Source organism: Hyla sarda, chromosome 9 (genome assembly GCF_029499605.1).
Source record: "Hyla sarda isolate aHylSar1 chromosome 9, aHylSar1.hap1, whole genome shotgun sequence".
Classification (NCBI taxonomy): domain Eukaryota; kingdom Metazoa; phylum Chordata; class Amphibia; order Anura; family Hylidae; genus Hyla; species Hyla sarda.
In genome coordinates, this window is record NC_079197.1 from 182,171,397 (window position 1) to 182,189,434 (window position 18,038).

General features: G+C 46.9%; 1 pseudogene; it reads right to left on the bottom strand.

The window, feature by feature from the left end:
* Positions 1-421: 421 nt before the first annotated feature.
* LOC130292127 (U2 spliceosomal RNA) lies at positions 422-581 on the bottom strand (annotated as a pseudogene).
* Positions 582-18,038: the final 17,457 nt, after the last annotated feature.

Genomic DNA, 18,038 nt, shown 5'->3' on the forward strand with positions numbered 1-18,038 from the left:
GGTACCTTGCCAAAGCAGGAGTACCCGGGGTGTTTGCAGGGAGGTGCGGAACCTAATGGCCACACACACCTCCCCTAGACCGCCAGGAGGGACACCCAGAAGGGCTACCGCATCCTGACAAATCCTGTGAACACACAACACGCAAAAAGTGACACAGTGAGACAAAAAGAAATAAATAAGTGAATGTGTGCAGATATACTGCCCGGACATCCGGCCGGATCTATAAAAATTTCTCTGATCCTAGCCAGAAGGCCGGGAATCAAGAGGTGAGTGCCACAAGGTGAAGAGATTATGGTGCCCGTGCTTCAACTCAGTGAGCCCATCCTCCCAGTGAGTTTCGGCACCTCGGGGTCACCACTCCCCGAGGCACAAAAGTACCTCGGCTCTAGACCCTCTCAGCCTCATGGCGAGACCTGGAGGGAACAGGTCACATCGGGGCAGCCGTCGAGCTGATTCCTCAGAACCAGCCCCGGAAAGCCCTGGTACACCTGCATCCTCCATGCAGCACCCATCCCCACCAGCATGAAAACTGATAAGAACAGATACTACACTTGATCTTAGCCAAAAGGCCGAGAAGCCCCTCTACATTGCCCCAGCCATTGCCCCCTCACATAAATTTCCCCCTATATCCCCCTCGATCCCGAAACATATGTCCCGACTCCTCCATTTCCTTCTCATTGCAGCTAGGACGGTAATTCTGAGGTTGTGGAAATCAACACCCCCCCCCCCCCCTACTATTTTGTCCTGGCTTCGGGAGGTTTCACATATTTGCAGCATGGAAGAACTTTCTGCTGACTCGAAACGCCAATTAGACAAATTTCAGAATATCTGGGGCCCCTGGTCCATTTTTGTCTCGTCTCCTGATTTTACAAATTTACATATCTCAAACTGCTAACCTCGACTGAACACTTTACGCTAGCTCACCCTCTCTCGAGTGGAGGTCTGGGGTTACCGGGGGTCACCGGTGGATGTCCTGTTCACGAGGTAAGCCTCTCCTGAACTAGCCTGCAACCACCCCGTCTCTTCCTTCTCTCCTTCTCCGCCCTTTGACCTTCCCTCTATCACTCCATCCCCTCGCTGTTTCCTCGAGTGCACAAACGTAAAAAAAAAACTTAAAAATAAAAAAAATTCCACACAAAATGAACATCCTTCCACGAAGTTCTGAGGTGATTTTTCAACTCTGCACAATTTATCAAAGTCTGTGCACCATTTTGATAACTTTGGCGCAAGTAAGCCAAAAACCGCAAAAAAATTTAAAAGGAAGGTGGAATGATGATAAATCACATGATGATAAATCTCCCCTTTTGTCCTTATTTTATTAGTTTGAATGTCTAATTATTTGTATTTTTATGTAAATATTTTTTATCCATTTTTAAATATTTAGATTTAGATTTATTGTCATCTTTTTATTTTTATTGTCATTTATTTATTTGTATTTCTGTATACAGTATTTTGTCATCCAAATTTATTATATAAGTTATCTTCTTTTATTATTATGTTATTCATATGTATTTAGATATGTTATCTTCTTTCTATGTATTTGTGTATATTATTAATATTATTAATATTTATTATTATTATTTGTATATATTATTATTGTTATTATTATACTTATTGTATTTTTGTGTATATTATTATTATTATTATTATTATTATTATTATTTTTATCATTATTATTTGTATTTTTGTGTATATTATTATTAATATTATTATTGTATTTTTGTGTATATTATTATTATTATTATTATTATTATTATTATTATTATTATTATTTCTATTATATTGTGTTTATTATTGTATTTTTGTGTATATTATTATTTTTGTGTATATTATTATTATTGTATTTTTGTGTGTTATTATTATTATTATTTCTATTATTATTATTAATCATTTTTTGTGTATATTATTATTGTATTTTTGTGTATATTATTATTGTTGTTGTTGTTGTTGTTATTATTATTATCATTCTTTATTTGTATTTGTGTACATTGTTTTTTGTCATCCACATTTACTCTATATTTAGTTCTCTCTTTTTATTATCATTCTATTTATATGTATTTGTGTAGATTATTCCTTTGTGGATCACATTGATAACGTGTAGTGTTGGGTCCGGTGGTTTCTCGGCAGTATTCTCAGTATTCTGCCTGTGTCCTTCGCCCTCCTCATCATCATAACCCGGCTGCTGATTTCAGTCCTGAAATAATTAGGAAGTAAAGAGAAGGATTTTCGTTTCGGCTTCTTCACATTCTCCCTGATATTGGGTTCACTCTGTTATGACCTCGCAGCAATTTCATTTTTAAATATACAAATCCGAACCTAAATCCCTTCTGATTTGTTAGTGGAGAAGGAGAGAGACTCCGGGTGATGTCCTAAAAGGAGGATCTGTCTGCAAAGTACAGGATAGGGTGGATCAGAGGGGTGACATGACATTTATGGGCCCCAGTGCAAAATCTGTAAATGGGCCACCAAATATCATCATGTGGGGCTAAGGCACCATTTGGCCCGCCCTCAAGCTTAAAGGGGGACTCCGGTGCTCCAGTGATCTGAACTTTTTGTTCAGAATGCTCGGAGATGGAGGCAGTGATCATGATTTCAAGGCCACGCCCCTTATGAAGTCACACCACACCCCCTCCATTCATGTCTATGGGAGGGGGCGTGATGGCCCTTACACCCCCTTCTATAGACATGAATGGAGGTGGTGTGGCCACAATGTCACGACCAATGCCACCGGAAACCCAGTGTTTGTGTAGAACACCGGGGGCCGCAGGAGCGCGGGAACCCCAATCAGACATGTTATCCCCTATCCTTTGTATAGGGGATAAGATGTCTGGCAGTGGAGTACCCCTTTAATGGTGACTGTGACCTTGGCACCATGACCTGTTCCATGAGTTTGTCTAATGTCCTCTATAGGTGATAGTTATAATCCCCGGGAATGGAGGAGGTACAGTCATGGCCATAAATGTTGGCACCCCTGAAAAATTTCCCACATTAAAGGATTGCAGTAACACATGTTTTGCTATACACATGTTTATTCCCTTTGTGTGTATTGGAACTAAACCAAAAAAGGAGGAAAAAAATCTAATTGGACATAATGTCACCAAACTCCAAAAATGGGCTGGGCAAAATTATTGCCACCCGTAACTAAATATTTGGTTTCACAACCTTTGGAAAAAATAAGTGAAATCAGTGTCTTTCTATAAGCATCAATAAGCTTCTTACACCTCTCAGCCGGAATGTTGGACCACTCTTCCTATCAGCATCAATAAGCTTCTTACACCTCTCAGCCGGAATGTTGAACCACTCTTCCTTTACAAACTGCTCCAGGTCTCTTATTGGAAGGCGACTTTTCCCAACAGTAATTATAAGATCTCTCCACAGGTGATCAATGGGATTTAGATCTGGACTCATTGCTGACACTTCAGAACTCTCCAGCGCTTTGTTGCCATCCATTTCTGGGGATTTTTGATGTATGTTTGGGGTCATTGTCCTGCTGGAAGACCCAAGATCTCGGACACAAACCCAGCTTTCTGACACTGGGCTGTACAGTGCGACCCAAAATCCATGTCACGATGCCGGCTGGCAGGTAGTGGATCCTCTGTGCCAGAGAGGGATTGGCGTGGACCGTGCTAGTGGATCGGTTCTAAGTCACTACTGGTTTTCACCAGAGCCCGCCGCAAAGCGGGATGGTCTTGCTGCGGCGGTAGTGACCAGGTCGTATCCACTAGCAACGGCTTAACCTCTCTGACTGCTGAAGATAGGCGCGGTACAAGGGAGTAGACAGAAGCAAGGTCGGACGTAGCAGAAGGTCGGGGCAGGCAGCAAGGATCGTAGTCAGGGGCAACGGCAGGAGGTCTGGAACACAGGCTAGGAACACACAAGGAAACGCTTTCACTGGCACAATGGCAACAAGATCCGGCGAGGGAGTGCAGGGGGAGTGAGGTATAAATAAGGAGTGCACAGGTGAACATACTAATTGGAACCACTGCGCCAATCAGCGGCGCAGTGGCCCTTTAAATCACAAAGACCCGGCGCGCGCGCGCCCTAGGGAGCGGGGCCGCGCGCGCCGGGACAGGACCGACGGAGAGCGAGTCAGGTACGGGAGCCGGGGTGCGCATCGCGAGCGGGCGCCACCCGCATCGCGAATCGCATCCCGGCTGGAGGCGGTATCGCAGCGCCCCGGGTCAGTGGATCTGACCGGAGCGCTGCAGTGAGGAGAGTGTAGCGAGCGCTCCGGGGAGGAGCGGGGACCCGGAGCGCTCGGCGTAACAGTACCCCCCCCCTTGGGTCTCCCCCTCTTCTTAGAGCCTGAGAACCTGAGGACCAGACTTTTGTCTAGAATATTGTCCTCAGGTTCCCAGGATCTCTCTTCTGGACCACAACCCTCCCAATCAACTAAAAAAAAAGTTTTCCCTCTGACCTTCTTGGATGCCAGAATCTCTTTGACGGAGAAGATGTCCGAGGAGCCGGAAACAGGAGTGGGGGAAACAAGTTTGGGAGAGAAACGGTTGATGATAAGTGGTTTAAGAAGAGAAACGTGAAAGGCATTAGGAATACGAAGAGAAGGAGGAAGAAGAAGTTTGTAAGAGACAGGATTAATCTGGCACAAAATTTTGAAAGGACCAAGATAGCGTGGTCCCAACTTGTAGCTAGGGACACGGAAGCGGACATATTTAGCGGAGAGCCATACCTTGTCTCCAGGAGAAAAAATGGGAGGAGCTCTTCTTTTCTTATCCGCAAACTTCTTCATGCGTGATGAAGCCTGTAAGAGAGAATTTTGGGTCTCTCTCCATATGGTGGAAAGATCACGAGAAATTTCATCCACAGCGGGCAGACCAGAGGGCAAGGGGGTAGGGAGGGAGGGAAGAGGGTGACGGCCGTACACCACGAAAAATGGGGATTTGGAGGAAGATTCAGAGACTCTGAAGTTATACGAGAATTCGGCCCATGGTAGAAGATCTGCCCAATCATCCTGGCGGGAGGAAACAAAATGTCGTAAATAATCACCCAAGACCTGGTTAATTCTTTCTACTTGTCCATTGGATTGAGGATGATATGCAGAAGAAAAGTTTAATTTAATCTTGAGTTGTTTACAGAGAGCCCTCCAGAATTTTGACACGAATTGGACGCCTCTATCCGAGACGATCTGTGTGGGCAACCCGTGAAGACGAAAAATGTGTACAAAAAATTGTTTAGCCAACTGAGGCGCTGAAGGAAGACCAGGAAGAGGGATGAAATGTGCCATTTTGGAGAATCGATCAACGACCACCCAAATAACAGTGTTGCCACGGGATGGGGGTAAGTCAGTAATAAAATCCATACCAATCAGAGACCAAGGCTGTTCGGGGACAGGCAGAGGATGAAGAAAACCAGCGGGCTTCTGGCGAGGAGTCTTATCCCGGGCACAGACAGTGCAGGCTCGCACAAAGTCCACGACATCCGTCTCCAGAGTCGGCCACCAATAGAAGCGAGAGATGAGTTGCACAGATTTCTTGATGCCTGCATGACCTGCGAGATGGGAGGAGTGACCCCATTTGAGGATTCCGAGGCGTTGGCGTGGAGAGACGAAGGTCTTTCCTGGAGGAGTTTGCCTGATGAAGGCTGGAGAAGTGGAAATCAGGCAGTCAGGAGGAATGATGTGTTGCGGAGAGAGTTCAACTTCCGAAGCATCCGAGGAACGAGAGAGAGCATCGGCCCTAATGTTCTTATCGGCAGGCCGAAAGTGAATTTAAAAATTAAATCGGGCAAAGAACAGAGACCACCTGGCCTGGCGAGGATTCAGCCGTTGGGCAGACTGGAGGTAGGAGAGGTTCTTGTGATCGGTGTAAATAATAACTGGAAATCTTGATCCCTCCAGCAGATGCCTCCATTCCTCAAGTGCTAATTTAATGGCTAGAAGCTCTCGATCCCCGATGGAGTAGTTCCTCTCCGCCGGAGAGAAGGTCCTAGAAAAAAAACCACAAGTAACAGCATGCCCGGAAGAATTTTTTTGTAGAAGGACCGCTCCAGCTCCTACAGAGGAGGCATCAACCTCCAATAGGAAGGGTTTAGATGGGTCAGGTCTGGAGAGCACGGGAGCCGAAGAAAAGGCAGACTTGAGCCGTTTAAAGGCGTCTTCCGCTTGAGGAGGCCAAGACTTGGGATCGGCATTTTTTTTGGTTAAAGCCACGATAGGAGCCACAACGGTAGAAAAATGTGGAATAAATTGCCTGTAATAATTGGCGAACCCCAAAAAACGTTGGATAGCACGGAGTCCGGAGGGGCGTGGCCAATCTAAGACGGCAGAGAGTTTGTCTGGATCCATTTGTAGTCCCTGGCCAGAGACCAAGTATCCTAGGAAAGGAAGAGATTGGCATTCAAACAGACATTTCTCTTTCTTGGCATAAAGTTGATTGTCACGAAGTCTCTGAAGAACCATACGGACATGCTGGCGGTGTTCTTCTAGATTGGCAGAAAAAAATCAGGATATCATCCAGATATACAACAACACAGGAGTATAAGAGATCACGAAAAATTTCATTAACAAAGTCTTGGAAGACGGCAGGGGCGTTGCACAGGCCAAAGGGCATGACCAGATACTCAAAGTGTCCATCTCTAGTGTTAAATGCCGTTTTCCATTCATCCCCCTCTCTGATGCGGATGAGATTATAAGCACCTCTTAAGTCCAGTTTGGTAAAGATGTGGGCACCTTGGAGGCGATCAAAGAGTTCAGAGATGAGGGGTAGGGGGTAGCGGTTCTTTACCGTGATTTTATTAAGACCGCGGTAGTCAATGCAAGGACGTAGAGAGCCATCTTTTTTGGACACAAAGAAAAATCCGGCTCCGGCAGGAGAGGAGGATTTACGGATAAAGCCCTTTTTTAAATTTTCCTGGATGTATTCAGACATGGCAAGAGTCTCTGGGGCGGACAGAGGATAAATTCTGCCCCGGGGTGGAGTAGTGCCCGGGAGGAGGTCAATAGGACAATCATAAGGCCTGTGAGGAGGTAGAGTCTCAGCTTGTTTTTTGCAAAAAACATCCGCAAAGTCCATATAGGCCTTAGGGAGACCGGTTACAGGAGGAACCACAGAGTCACGGCAAGGGGTACTGGGAACCGGTTTTAGGCAGTCCTTGAAACAAGAGGGCCCCCAACTCTTGATCTCCCCAGTGGACCAATCCAGGGTTGGGGAATGAAGTTGAAGCCAGGGTAGTCCAAGGAGAATTTCGGAAGTGCAATTGGGGAGGACCAAAAATTCAATCTTCTCGTGATGAGGTCCGATGCACATTAGAAGGGGCTCCGTGCGGAAACGTATGGTACAGTCCAATCTTTCATTGTTTACACAATTGATGTAGAGGGGTCTGGCGAGACTGGTCACCGGGATGTTGAACCTGTTGACGAGAGAGGCCAAAATAAAATTTCCTGCAGATCCGGAATCCAAGAAGGCCATAGTAGAGAAGGAGAAGGCAGAGGCAGATATCCGCACAGGCACAGTAAGACGTGGAGAAGCAGAGTAGACATCAAGGACTGTCTCACCTTTGTGCGGAGTCAGCGTACGTCTTTCCAGGCGGGGAGGACGGATAGGACAATCCTTCAGGAAGTGTTCGGTACTGGCACAGTACAGGCAGAGATTCTCCATGCGGCGTCGTGTCCTCTCTTGAGGTGTCAGGCGAGACCGGTCGACCTGCATAGCCTCCACGGCGGGAGGCACAGGAACGGATTGCAGGGGACCAGAGGAGAGAGGAGCCGGGGAGAAAAAACGCCTCGTGCGAACAAAGTCCATATCCTGGCGGAGCTCCTGACGCCTTTCGGAAAAACGCATGTCAATGCGAGTGGCTAGATGAATGAGTTCATGTAGGTTAGCAGGAATTTCTCGTGCGGCCAGAACATCTTTAATGTTGCTGGATAGGCCTTTTTTAAAGGTCGCGCAGAGGGCCTCATTATTCCAGGATAATTCTGAAGCAAGAGTACGGAATTGTACGGCGTACTCGCCAACGGAAGAATTACCCTGGACCAGGTTCAACAGGGCAGTCTCAGCAGAAGAGGCTCGGGCAGGTTCCTCAAAGACACTTCGAATTTCCGAGAAGAAGGAGTGTACAGAGGCAGTGACGGGGTCATTGCGGTCCCAGAGCGGTGTGGCCCATGACAGAGCTTTTCCAGACAGAAGGCTGACTACGAAAGCCACCTTAGACCTTTCAGTAGGAAACTGGTCCGACATCATCTCCAAGTGCAGGGAACATTGGGAAAGAAAGCCACGGCAAAACTTAGAGTCCCCATCAAATTTATCCGGCAAGGATAGTCGTAGACCAGAAGCGGCCACTCGCTGCGGAGGAGGTGCAGGAGCTGGCGGAGGAGATGATTGCTGAAGCTGTGGTAGTAGCTGCTGTAGCATCACGGTCAGTTGAGACAGCTGTTGGCCTTGTTGCGCTATCTGTTGTGACTGCTGGGCGACCACCGTGGTGAGGTCAGCGACAACTGGCAGAGGAACTTCAGCGGGATCCATGGCCGGATCTACTGTCACGATGCCGGCTGGCAGGTAGTGGATCCTCTGTGCCAGAGAGGGATTGGCGTGGACCGTGCTAGTGGATCGGTTCTAAGTCACTACTGGTTTTCACCAGAGCCCGCCGCAAAGCGGGATGGTCTTGCTGCGGCGGTAGTGACCAGGTCGTATCCACTAGCAACGGCTCAACCTCTCTGACTGCTGAAGATAGGCGCGGTACAAGGGAGTAGACAGAAGCAAGGTCGGACGTAGCAGAAGGTCGGGGCAGGCAGCAAGGATCGTAGTCAGGGGCAACGGCAGGAGGTCTGGAACACAGGCTAGGAACACACAAGGAAACGCTTTCACTGGCACAATGGCAACAAGATCCGGCGAGGGAGTGCAGGGGGAGTGAGGTATAAATAAGGAGTGCACAGGTGAACATACTAATTTGAACCACTGCGCCAATCAGCGGCGCAGTGGCCCTTTAAATCGCAAAGACCCGGCGCGCGCGCGCCCTAGGGAGCGGGGCCGCGCGCGCCGGGACAGGACCGACGGAGAGCGAGTCAGGTACGGGAGCCGGGGTGCGCATCGCGAGCGGGCGCCACCCGCATCGCAAATCGCATCCCGGCTGGAGGCGGTATCGCAGCGCCCCGGGTCAGTGGATCTGACCGGAGCGCTGCAGTGAGGAGAGTGTAGCGAGCGCTCCGGGGAGGAGCGGGGACCCGGAGCGCTCGGCGTAACAATCCATTAGTAATCCTCAGATAAAAGCGTTAGTTACAACAGCTCAACAGACAGTATCACACCTGGCAGGCTTAGATACAGCAGCGCAGCAGATAGAAATATGGATGAAAGGCTTAGATATAGCAACTCAGCAGACAGGATCACAAATGACAGGCTTAGATACAATAATTTAGCAGATAGTATCATACATGGCAGGGCTAAATAGAGCAGCTCAGCTGACAGTATCACATTAGCAACCTTAGATACAGCCAAGACCGGTGCAAGGATTTTTGCCACCCTAGGTGAAAGCTCATATTGCCGTCCCTTAATCCCGCCCATTGGCTCCACCCTTTGATACACTTCACTTTACTACTGAGGTGACACATTGTAACAAATCTCCTCCTCATGTATTCTCCTTACTACTGGGGTGACACACAATAACAAACCTCCTCCTCATGTAATCTCCTTACTACTGTGGTGACACACTGTAACAAACCTCCTCCTCAAGTAATCTCCTTACTACTGGGGTGACAAACTGTAACAAACCTCCTCCTCAAGTAATCTCCTTACTACTGGGAAGACACACTGTAACAAACCTCCTCTTCATGTTATCTCCTTACTACTGGGGTGACACACTGTAACAAACCTCCTCCTCATGTAATCTCCTTACTACTGGGGTTATACACTTTAACCAACCCCCTCCTCATGTAATCTCCTTACTACTGGGGTGACACACCGTAACAAACACCCTCCTCATGTAATCATCGTACTACTGGGGTCACACACTGTAACAAACCTCCTCCTCATGTAATATCCTTACTACTGGAGTGACACACTGTGACAAACCTCCTCCTCATGTAATCTCCTTACTACTGGGGTGACAAACTGTAACAAACCTTCTCCTCATGTAATCTCCTTACTACTGGGGTGACACACTGTAACAAACCCACTCCTCATGTAATCTCCATACTACTGGGGTGACACACTGTAACAAACCCCCTCCTCATGTAATCTCCTTACTACTGGGGTGACACACTGTAACAAACACCCTCCTCATGTAATCATGGTACTACTAGGGTGACACACTGTAACAAACCTACTCCTCATGTAATCTCCTTACAACTGGGGTGACACATTGAAACAAACCTCCTCCTCATGTAATCTCCTTACTACTGGGGTGACAAACTGTAACAAACCTCCTCCTCATGTAATCTCCTTACTACTGGGGTGACACACCATAACAAACCTCCTCCTCATGTAATATCCTTACTACTGGGGTGACACACTGTAACAAACCTCCTCCTCATGTAATCTCCTTACTACTGGGGTGACACACTGTAACAAACCTCCTCCTCATGTAATCACCTTACTACTGGGGTGACACACTGTAACAAACCCCCTCCACATGTAATCACCTTGCTACTGGGGTGACACACTGCAACAAACCTCCTCCTCATGTAATCTCCTTACTAGTGGGGTGACACACTGTAACAAACCTTCTCCTCATGTAATTTCCTTACTACTGGGGAAACACACTGTAACAAACCTCCTCCTCATGTAATCACCTTACTACTGGGGTGACACACTGTAACAAACCTCCTCCTCATGTAATCTCCTTACTACTGGGGTGACACACTGTAACAAACCTTCTCCTCGTGTAATCTCCTTACTACTGGGGAGACACACTGTAACAAACCTGCTGCTCATGTAATCTCCTTACTACTGGGGTGACACACTGTAACAAACCTTCTCCTCGTGTAATCTCCTTACTATTGGGGTGAAACACTGCAACAAACCTCCTCCTAATGTAATCTCCTTACTACTGGGGTGACAAACTGTAACAAACCTCCTCCTCATGTAATCTCCATACTACTGGGGTGACACACTGTAACAAACTTCCTCCTCATGTAATCTCCTTACTACTGGGGTGACACACTGTAACAAACCCCCTCCTCCTGTAATCTCCTTACTACTTGGGTAACACACTGTAACAAACTCCCTCCTCCTGTAATCTCCTTACTACTGGGGTAACACACTGTAACAAACCTCCTCCTCATGTAATCTCCATCCTACTGGGGTGACACACTGTAACAAACCCCCTCCTCATGTTATCTCCTTACTACTGGGGTGACACACTGTAACAAACCTCCTTCTCATGTAATCTCCTTACTTCTGGAGTGACACACTGTAACAAACCCCCTCCTCATGTAATCTCCTTACTACTGGGGTGACACACTGTAACAAATCTCCTCCTCATGTAATCTCCTTCCTACTGGGGTGACACACTGTAACAAACCTCCTCCTCATGTATTCTCCTTACTACTGGGGTTATACACTGTAACAAACACCCTCCTCATGTAATCATCGTACTACTGGGGTCACACACTGTAACAAACCTCCTCCTCATGTAATCTTACTACTGGAGTGACACACTGTGACAAACCTCCTCCTCATGTAATCTCCTTACTACTGGGGTGACAAACTGTAACAAACCTTCTCCTCATGTAATATCCTTACTACTGGGGTGACACACTGTAACAAACCCACTGCTCATGTAATCTCCATACTACTGGGGTGACACACTGTAACAAACCCCCTCCTCATGTAATCTCCTTACTACTGGGGTGACACGCTGTAACAAACACCCTCCTCATGTTATCATCGTACTACTAGGGTGACACACTGTAACAAACCTACTCCTCATGTAATCTCCTTACAACTGGGGTGACACACTGAAACAAACCTCCTCCTCATGTAATCTCCTTACTACTGGGGTGACAAACTGTAACAAACCTTCTCCTCATGTAATCTCCTTACTACTGTGGTGACACACCGTAACAAACCCCCTCCTCATGTAATCTCCTTACTACGAGGGTGACACACTGTAACAAACCTCCTCCTCATGTAATCTCTTTACTACTGGGGTGACAAACTGTAACAAACCTCCTCCTCATGTAATCTCCTTACTACTGGGGTGACACACCATAACAAACCTCCTCCTCATGTAATATCCTTACTACTGGGGTGACACACTGTAACAAACCTCCTCCTCATGTAATCTCCTTACTACTGGGGTGACACACTGTAACAAACCTCCTCCTCATGTAATCACCTTACTACTGGGGTGACACACTGTAACAAACCCCCTCCACATGTAATCACCTTGCTACTGGGGTGACACACTGCAACAAACCTCCTCCTCATGTAATCTCCTTACTATTGGGGTAAAACACTGCAACAAACCTCCTCCTAATGTAATCTCCTTACTACTGGGGTGACAAACTGTAACAAACCTCCTCCTCATGTAATCTCCATACTACTGGGGTGACACACTGTAACAAACTTCCTCCTCATGTAATCTCCTTACTACTGGGGTGACGCACTGTAACAAACCCCCTCCTCCTGTAATCTCCTTACTACTGGGGTAACACACTGTAACAAACCCCCTCCTCCTGTAATCTCCTTACTACTGGGGTAACACACTGTAACAAACCTCCTCCTCATGTAATCTCCATCCTACTGGGGTGACACACTGTAACAAACCCCCTCCTCATGTAATCTCCTTACTACTGGGGTGACACACTGTAACAAACCTCCTTTTCATGTAATCTCCTTACTTCTGGAGTGACACACTGTAACAAACCCCCTCCTCATGTAATCTCCTTACTACTGGGGTGACACACTGTAACAAATCTCCTCCTCATGTAATTTCCTTCCTACTGGGGTGACACACTGTAACAAACCTCCTCCTCATGTATTCTCCTTACTACTGGGGTGACACACTGTAACAAACCTCCTCCTCATGTAATCTCCTTACTACTGGGGTGACACACTGTAACAAACCTCCTCCTCATGTAATCTCCTTACTACTGCGGTGACAAACTGTAACAAACCTCCTCCTCAAGTAATATCCTTACTACTGGGGTGACACACTGTAACAAACCCCCTCCTCATGTAATCTCCTTACTACTGGGGTGACACACTGTAACAAACCTTCTCCTCGTGTAATCTCCTTACTACTGGGGTGACAAACCGTAACAAACCCCCTCCTCATGTAATCTCCTTACTACTGGGATGGCACACTGTAACAAACTTCCTCCTCATGTAATCTCCTTACTACTGGGGTGACAAACTGTAACAAACCTCCTCCTCATGTAATCTCCTTACTACTGGGATGACACACTGTAACAAACCTCCTCCTCATGTAATCTCCTTACTACTGGGGTGACACACTGTAACAAACCTCCTCCTCATGTAATCTCCTTACTACTGCAGTGACACACTGTAAAAAACCTCCTCCTCATGTAATCTCCTTACTACTGGGGTGACACACTGTAACAAACCCCCTCCTCCTGTAATCTCTTTACTACTGTGGTGACACACTGTAACAAACCTCCTCCTCATGTAATCTCCTTACTTCTGGAGTGACACACTGTAACAAACCCCCTCCTTATGTAATCTTCTTACTACTGGGTGGGACGGCTGCCTCTTTTGCCGGTAGCAAAGCCGGCCCTGGATACAGCAGCTCAGCAAACAGTATCACACATGGCAGGCTGAGATACAGCGGCTCAGCAGACAATATCATATTGGCAATCTTAGATGCTTAAGCTCAGCAGACAGTATCACACATGGCAGGCCTAGATACCTGAGCTCAGCAGACAATATCATATTGCCAATCTTAAATACAGCAGCTCAGCAGGCAGTATCACACATGGCAGGCTTAGATACAGCAGCTCAGCAGACAGTATCACACATTTCAGACTTACATACAGCAGCTTAGCACACAGTATCACACATGGCAGGCTTAGATACAGCAGCTCAGCAGGTAGTATCACACATGGCAGGATTAGATACAGCATCTTAGCACACAGTATCACACATGGCAGCATTAGATACAACAGCTCTGCAGACAGTATCACACATGGCAGGTTTAGATACAGCAGCTCAGCAGGTAGTATCACACATGCATACTTAGATACTGAAGCTCAGCACACAGTATCACACATGGCAGGCTTAGATACAGCAGCTCAGCAGACAGTATCACACATGGCAGGCTTATATACCGCTGCTCAGCACACAGTATCACACATGGCAGGCTTAGATACAGCAGCTTAGCCCACAGTATCACACATGGCAGGATTAGATACAGCAGCTCTGCAGACAGTATCACACATGGCAGGCTTATATACAGCAGCTCAGCATGCAGTATCAAACATGGCAGGCTTAGATACAGCAGCTCTGCATACAGTATCACACATGGCAGGCTTATATACAGCAGCTCAGCATGCAGTATCAAACATGGCAGGCTTAGATACAGCAGCTCTGCATACAGTATCACACATGGCAGGCTTAGATACAGCAGCTCTGCAGACAGTATCACACATGGCAGGCTTAGATACAGCAGCTCAGCAGATAGTATCACACATGGCAGGCTTAGATCCAGCAGCTCAGCAGACAGTATAACACATGACAGGCTTAGATATAGCAGCTCAGCAGACAGTATCACACATGGCCGGCTTAGATACAGCAGCTCAGCAGGCAGTATCACACATGTCAGGCTTAGATACAGCAGCTCAGCAGACAGTATCAAACATGGCAGGATTAGATACAGCAGCTTTGCAGACAGTATCACACATGGCAGGCTTAGATACAGCAGCTCTGCAGACAGTATCACACATGGCAGGCTTAGATACAGCAGCTCAGCAGGTAGTATCACACATGACAGGCATAGATATAGCAGCTCAGTAGACAGTATCGCACATGGCCGGCTTAGATACAGCAGCTCAGCAGGCAGTATCACACATGGCAGGCTTAGATACAGCAGCTCAGCACACAGTATCACACATGGCAGCATTAGATACAGCAGCTTAGCAGGCAGTATAACACATGGCAGGCTTAGATGCAGCAGCTCAGCAGACAGTATCACACATGGCAGGCTTAGATACAGCAGCTCAGCAGACAGTATCACACATGGCAGGCTTAAATACAGCAGCTGAGCAGACAGTATCACACATATGGCAGGCTTAGATACAGCAGCTTAGCACACAGTATCACACATGGCAGGCTTAGATACAGCAGCTCAGCAGGCAGTATCACACATGACAAGCTTAGATACAGCAGCACACTGTCTCTGGAGATGACATTCTAATGCCATTTAGAAGGATTCCATGCTGGGGTCTGTAGTGCCGCACGGTTTTCTCCATATTCCAGATTACTTCTCTCCGATGTCACTTCTCATATGTTCAGTAATAACAGCGGAGAAAATATTGGAACACAAATGGACGATGTCGAAAAAAAAATGCATTTATCAATTTCTGGGCCTTAACCTAATAACGTGGCCGGAGCGATGTCCGGGGGCGAGCGGAATCCTGAATGGAGAATAGAATCAGGATCCGTCTTCCTGGAAACTTCTGCTGGCATAGGAAGTCATATGTGTAATTGCTGAGATCAATAGCCAAGGTTAGTGCAGCTGACCACCAGGACGATCGCTCCTGCGCGCGCGCTCCCCTCATCCATCTCCAATTATTTCTTGTCAAATGGGCTGAATATCAAATGGACCAAACCAACCAGAGAAATGTGTTTATTTTCTTGCGCGACATCAGCAAATGTCTCTCTGCTCCAATAACTATTAAAGGGACGGTACATCTGCAATTCTCTGTGATACCAGCACTCTACTGCCCCATCAGGCTGAGGAGGGAGCTGCTCACCCTGTTAGAGGCTGGCGGTACGACAAGCTCATCCAATCTATTGTTCCCCGATGGCCCAGCGTGTGCAGTAGTGCAGGCAGAGACTATCACTGGATTGGTCACATGACCATTTTTCGGCCCTATTACAGGGGGTAACGACAGGTCAGAGCAAAGCAATTACCGTATTTTTCGCCCTATAGGACGCACCGGCATATAAGACGCACCCAATTTTAAAGGTGCAAAATCTAGAAAAATAAGATTCTAAACCCAACAGTGATTTTCAACCTACGGACCTCCAGATGTTGCAAAACTACAACTCCCAGCATGCCCGGACAGCCAAACACCTGTCTGCCTCCTACAGAGGATCCACACTGATCAGGAAAGGTAAATTAAGGCTTCCCATTTGCAAAACTACAACTCCCAGCATGCCCGGACAGCCAACGGCTGTCCGGGCATGCTGGGAGTTGTAGTTTTGCAACATCTGAAGGTCCGCAGGTTGAAGACCACTGGATAGGAGGTAATACTCACGTGTCCCCGCCGCTCCGGACCCGTCACCTCTGCCCTGGATGTTGCTCCATCACTGTCGCCGCGTCCCCGGGGTGTCCCCGACGCTCCGGACGTCTTCTTCCCCGGGATCCACGCTCTGCGTCGCCGTCATCACATCGCACGCCGCTCCTATTGGATGACGGGACAGCGTGTGCGATGACGTGATGACGTCGAAGGAGAGCGCCGGCCATGCAGGGGATCCCGGCACGGAGCAGACACCGAGGAGGCAGGTAAGGTCCCTCCCGGTGCCCTGTAAGCTGTTTGGGACGCCGCAATTTCACCGCGGCGGTCCCGAACAGCCCGACTGAGCAGCCGGGTTAGTGTCACTTTCCCTTCAGATGCGGCAGTCAGCTTCGATCGCCGCGTCTGAAGGGTTAATACAGGGCATCACCGCGATCGGTGATGTCCTGTATTAGCCGCGGGTACTGGCCATTGATTGCCGCAGGGACCGCCGCTCTTGGAAGAGCTCGTAAAATCTATTGCTCCCTGTTATCAGCCGTTTCAGGATTGTACAGGGAGATCGGACAATTTATTAATTTCTGTTTCAGGATATGGGGAAGTTGTCTGTACGGCTGTGTTCACACGGGGACTTTATTTAGAGGTTCCGCTGCTAATCACTGCCGCAATTTTACTGCAATTTTTTCAAAATTGATGTAAGAATTTAGCAATTTATCTGTGATTTGCATCATGGAGATAATATGATCGCACTATTTGCGGTAAAATTGCAAGGATAAAGATTTTTTAATTTATTTTTTATCTTGACCACAGTGCTCTCTGCTGACACCTCTGTCCGTATCAGGAACTGTCCAGAGCAGGATAGGTTTGCAATTTTCTCCTACTCTGGACAGTTCCTGATACGGACAGAGGTGTCAGCAGAGAGCACACAAAAAAGAAATTCAAAAAGAAAATAATTTCCTCTGGAGCATACAGCGGCTAATAAGTACTGGAAGGATAAAGATTTTTTTAATAGAAGTCATTTACAAATCTGTTTAACTTTCAGACACCAGTTTGGTTGAAAACATTTTTATTATTTTTTTATTTTATTTTATTTTTTTAAATCAACTGGTGCCAGAAAGTTAAACAGATTTGTAAATGACTTCTATTAAAAAATCTTTAGCCTTCCAGTACTTATTAGCCGTTGTATGCTCCAGAGGAAATTATTTTCTTTTTGAATTTCTTTTTTGTCTTGTCCACAGTGCTCTCTGCTGACACCTCTGTCCGTGTCAGGAACTGTCCAGAGCAGGATAGGTTTGCAATTTTCTCCTACTCTGGACAGTTCCTGATACGGACAGAGGTGTCAGCAGAGAGCACTGTGGTCAAGATAAAAAATAAATTAAAAAAGAAAATAATTTACTCTGGAGCATACAGCTGCTAAAAAGTACTGGAAGGATAAAGATTTTTTTAATAGAAGTGATTTACAAATCTGTTTAACTTTCCGGCACCAGTTGATTTAAAAAAAATAAAATAAAAATGTTTTCCACCGGAGTACCCCTTTAATGTGTATTCGGAATGCAGCAGAAAAATTGCAACAGTGATTAGCAGCAATATCATTAAATTGTTGTCACAAATTAATTGGTCGGCTGCACATCCCGTATCCTAGTGCCTCCTGCTGGAGAAGCCGATAAATACAAGC